At 41.5% G+C, this 5,182-nt stretch overlaps 1 protein-coding gene across 1 annotated transcript in view; it reads right to left on the reverse strand.

Annotated features, from left to right (window-relative positions):
* LOC147028875 (uncharacterized) overlaps positions 1-4,445 on the reverse strand; it is a 49,779-nt gene extending 45,334 nt beyond the window's left edge. Inside the window, exon 1 of the mRNA XM_085879640.1 lies at positions 4,293-4,445. The gene's annotated coding sequence lies outside the window, so the exon portion shown is untranslated. The remainder of the gene's footprint in view (positions 1-4,292) is intronic.
* Between the last annotated feature and the right edge of the window lie 737 nt (positions 4,446-5,182).

Here is a 5,182-nt window from a genome sequence, read left to right on the forward strand (position 1 = left end):
CACCAATTTAGATTCAGACCACATCACTCCACATTGGACATGCTGCTTCTATTCACCCAACAATGGATGGAGGTCCTCAATGTCAGACATGAGATAATGGCCGACTCTGGACATGTCTTGTGCTTTTGATACAATCTGGCATCCTGCCTTGCTCTCCAAACTCTCTGCCAATGGCATCCAAGGCCAACTCCATACATCGCTTACTGACTTCCTCTATTCTTGAAGCCAATGTTTTTCTCACAACAGAATCCTTTCATCTCCTCTCCCTGTCAAGGCTGGAGTGTCCCAAGGCAGGGTTCTCGGCCCAGTCCTATTCCTGATCTTTATCAATGATCTCTCCAACTCTCTGAAAAATACCCTTTTTAGCTCACCTGTTCGAAGAACAGAGGGCTATAGCGATACCCCCGGCGTGAGCGTCAGCGTCAGCGTGAGCGTGAAAATGTTAAAGTTTTTGGTGCAAGTTATTTAGAAGCTTGCCATTCATTTAATATGTGTACTAGGATGCTGATATTTGGCATGGAGGTTCCTTTGGGGTATATTATTGATGTAGTGAAGTTGAAATTAAAAAATAGTTTCAAATTTTAAAATTTTTTGACCTGTTTTGAACTTAACTTTTTTGTAGCACATCAACCTTAAGGTTTTTGGTGCAAGTTATTTAGAAGCTTGCCATTCATTTAATATGTGTATTAGGATGCTCATATTTGGCATGGAGGTTCCTTTGGGGTATATTATTGATGTAGTGAAGTTGAAATTAAAAAATAGTTTCAAATTTAAAAAATTTTTGACCTGTTTTGAACTTAACTTTTTTGTAGCACATCAACGTTAAGGTTTTTGGTGCAAGTTATTTAGAAGCTTGCCATTCATTTAATATGTGTACTAGGATGCTCATATTTGGCATGGAGGTTCCTTTGGGGTATATTATTGATGTAGTGAAGTTGAAATAAAAAATAATTTCAATTTTTTTTAATTTTTGACCTGTCTTGAACTTAACTTTTTTGCAGCACATCAACGTTAAAGTTTTTGGTGCAAGTTATTTCGAAGCTTGCCATTCATTTAATATATGTAGTAGGATGCTGATATTTGGCATGGAGGTTCCTTTGGCATATATTATTGATGTAGTGAAGTTGAAATTAATAAAATCCAAAATTTTTAAAGTTTTGACCTGTTTGGAACTTAACTTTTTTGTAGCACATAAACGTTAAAGTTTTTTCCTTTCTAATGTTTTTATCTACCACACTTTTTAACTGATTACAATATACAAATGCATATAATGCTTTAAAATTATTTGGATCAGACTTCACTGCAATGCTTTATAAAAAATATATTAGACTAGTCTTTTAAAAACGATAAATGTATAAACCAGGCGAGCATTGGGTGGCTTTGACACCAACTCTCTGGTTTTATTTGCTGATGATTCCACCATCTGCCGTGACATCCCCCATCCTTCATTCAGGCAGACGGCAGCCTCTTCCCTCTTTTCAGACCTTGACAAAATCGTAAAATGGTCAAACACTTGGAATATGTTTTTCAATCCTGATAAATCACATACTCTCACGATCTCTTGCCGAAAGGACCATCTGGCAAACCCCCCTCCACCCACCATTTACCTTCTTAACAATCCTCTTGAGGATGTTCAGGAATTCGAATTCCTGAGTCTCACGATCAGCCATGATCTTTATTTGGCAAAATGCATTTTAAATTTGTCCTCCAAGGCCAGATTGGGCATCCTCCATTGTGCAAATTCCTTTCTTAGCACATCTGAACTCTGATCTATCGACAAGGCCTCCATCCGCAGCTTGAGGAAGCACTGCTGTCCCCTCTGGACTGCCTCCCCTGCCTCACATCTTGCTGAGCTTGACACCATGGATAGCAAGGCCTTCAAGATTATTAGAATATCCCACAATCAAGCTGAGTCTATGGGCCAATCACTTTCCCATCACAGAGAGGTCGATGGTCTCTATATTCTACCGCCTCCTTTCTGGTCTTGCACCCTCTGCTCCTTTCGTGCTTTGCACTCCCAGGTTTCCGAGGTGCAGACACGGTTCACAATCAACCCCCTTCTGGTGAAACTACTTAAATTCAGAATCACTTCTCACCACTATTTGCTTGCTCCTCTTTTTTCCCCACCTGTAGAACCAACTTCCACATTCTCTTCAATCTCATTCTTCCCTTCAGGTCTTAAAGACAGCTCTTCGCCACCATATCTGATCAGCCCCAATCCAAAACCATGATATTTTTTTACCCTCGTTAAACCCACCCCCACCCACTCACCCCACCCCAAGCCCTCCTCCTTCCAAATTTCCAGTTTTCCCTCCTGAAAGTTTCCTTCTGTATCCACCTTTTCCACCCCATGCATTCTCTCCGGCACCCCCATTCCTCTCCACACCCATTACTGTCCAAGTCCGCCTCTATCTTGGCCTTCAACTCTGCTGTTGGTGTTTCCCCCCTCTCTCGGCTGTTCCTTTTGTCCTGTTGCGTATCAATCCGTTTAGTGTACTCATCCTAGCTCTTCCACAAGCCCTGACTATTTACAGTACAAAAAAAGAAAGTGTTTTGGGTTTCACATTCCAATTATTTAATTAACATTCATGCCAATACGCATGTACCCCTCCATCCTCAATACTTCTGGGTACCTATCCAACTCACATTTAAACTTATCCACTGTTTTTGATGCAACTACCGTTCCAGGAAAATATTCCATGCATTTGCTACTCTTTGAGCAAAAGACCCTTGTCTTACTACCTCTGCTTCTAACTCTCCTCTTATTTACTCTGAAACGATGGCTCCTGGTCCTGTCCATTCTATTTCGTCTGTACCCTTCATTATCTTAAACATCTCTATCAGATACCCTTGTCATTGTCCTATCTCCTTCAGCTGCTCCTCATAATCGCTCCACCTCATCGTGAGTCACTCGACGCTGAACCTTCTCTATGGCAGCTATGTACTTCCGAAAAAAGTGGCAACCAAAACTGTGCACAATATTCCACATGAGGCCTCACTATAATTTCTTTCAGTGTTAACACTATAGTCTTTGGATATATAATTTATCCTTGTGATTACAACCTAAAACCCATTAGCTTCACCTTGAGCTGGGTAGCACTGCGATGTCTGCTCCCTCCACCCTCCCCCTCATCTACTCCCATTCTGACATCCTTCTCATGTGTCAAATCCTCCAAGGCTTCCCCTTGAATTATGTGGTCCCTATTTTCATTTTTCTTACCCATCCTCAACAAGTCACATTTCCTAATGTTAAACTGCGTCCGTCAATCTGTGAACCGACTCTCTGACTCAAATGCAGAATCTTCCCTTCTCAAGTGTCCTTTACAAAAAATATATGACTGTGATAAGCTCTTCGATGGATGCAAAATGTGTTCCTCTAAGCTCAGTTTTCATAGTGGGGAGCAAGTGGACGTCGCGTCTACTTTAGTCCGATGAATCTGGTGGATGAGGCAAATTCCCTGTTCCAGGACTCGAGTATCTCATGAACATTGTGTTTTGCATGCAGCACAGCATTGGTTTGGAAGAGGATCGTATCGTTCAGAAGAGCTGGATGCTTTCTCACACTACTACAATGGGGTTTTGTGTGATCATCTGAGACCTGCAGTGTCCATTCACTTTTCAACACCGCGGAACTGCACCGTTCAACAAAATTCGAATGTGCTCGTAAAAGAATAATGTGAAGCACCTTGAAGCTACTTTGTGTTTGGCCTTTTCAGATGTAGAAAATCAGGCTCTTTCCAACATACCGAATAGGTGTTCATGTCTGGCGGGCAGTTGTTGCACAAGGTTTTGTCTGCAGCCATGATGCGCTCCAAGAAAGTGTCACTTTCCCAATTTCTGCTTCACCGTGAGGATGTGCGGCGCCAATTTTGCCATCGCCTTTATTTCTCCCAGATCCTCAGTAACAATGTGGCGCATTGTTCATCTGGGTATTACCGACTCTATCACAAGTTCTGAAGTGTGACACAATTATCTTGAAGACATCGATAGTAACTCCAACATTGTCCGCACATCATCCAGGAAAGACCTGTTTGAACTTTATGTGTTGTTCCATCCACTTTTTTTTCTCCCAGAAAGGATGGTACCTACTGCCAAACAGTTCTCAGGTGCGAACAAACAACAAACATAACTTACAATCACATCGAACTTTTCAACCAAAGGATGGTTCTCATAGATACACACCAGGACCGTGATGAAAGCAGGTGCAGCCAAGGCATCATGGTTCATCTGATTTAGTTGTAAACCATTAATTAACAGATGAAGAATAAATAAATAAAGTAGCAATAACTTACCTTGATCTCTGTGAGCTTAAATATCCCAAAACTGGTGGTGTTGCTCCTTGACCACCCAATGTGTGCGTAATGGTCCACAGACGTGGACGCTGTAATACAGGAATGAACTATTACAGTGAGTCTGGTGCCAAGGACCATGAAAGTGTTTCAAGTTATGGTGGGTCAAAGTGCGAAGTGAAACAAGTTTGAACAGAACACTGTCTTGCAAGAGTCGTGGTTATTGGGCAATATAAATATGATTGTTCACGGATTGAGGCACACAACTTCACGTGGTTCTAAAAGCACCACTCTCATCGGTTGCGTTATCTCAACTGTCTTGAAACAGGTGTATAGTTTTGTTGAGAATTACCCACACAGAGCCAGACAGTTCACTAGCATTCAGTGGTTCCAAAAACGAAAATATGATTCAATGTTGTGCAGGTTGCATGTTGATCATCTTTTTTTTTCAGTTGGATTTATGGCTTTGAAGTGATCTGGCATAAATCTTCAAAGGGTAGCTTTGCACCCTAATCTGTCAGCCAAGCATGTCACCAGTTTTATGACTCCCATGTTCCTCTCTTACTACTTTGGGTTGTTGTCAGGGGAACAATCAACAGTGAGGTAAACCTAAATATCCGCGATCACTTGGCGATCGCCTGCAACTTGGTCCGCGATCCAATGATGGCCATATTCTTTTCGGACCGGCATATCTTTTGGGTTCAGCTTCACCTTCAACGTTAAGAGATAGAGTGTAAATTAAGAAGCTGTGTCCCCATCCACAATCTATCCATAAAACTCAACATCGTGAAAATTGGAGGACAATTTTACAAGTTATGATCAAAACGGTGTTTTTTTGTAAATTTGGTCGCAATCCCAAAAAAGTAGGTCAAGGACACGAATCGAATATCAAG

This window comes from Eptatretus burgeri, chromosome 4 (genome assembly GCF_056783735.1).
Source record: "Eptatretus burgeri isolate ZD-2024b chromosome 4, Ebu_testis_v1, whole genome shotgun sequence".
Classification (NCBI taxonomy): domain Eukaryota; kingdom Metazoa; phylum Chordata; class Myxini; order Myxiniformes; family Myxinidae; genus Eptatretus; species Eptatretus burgeri.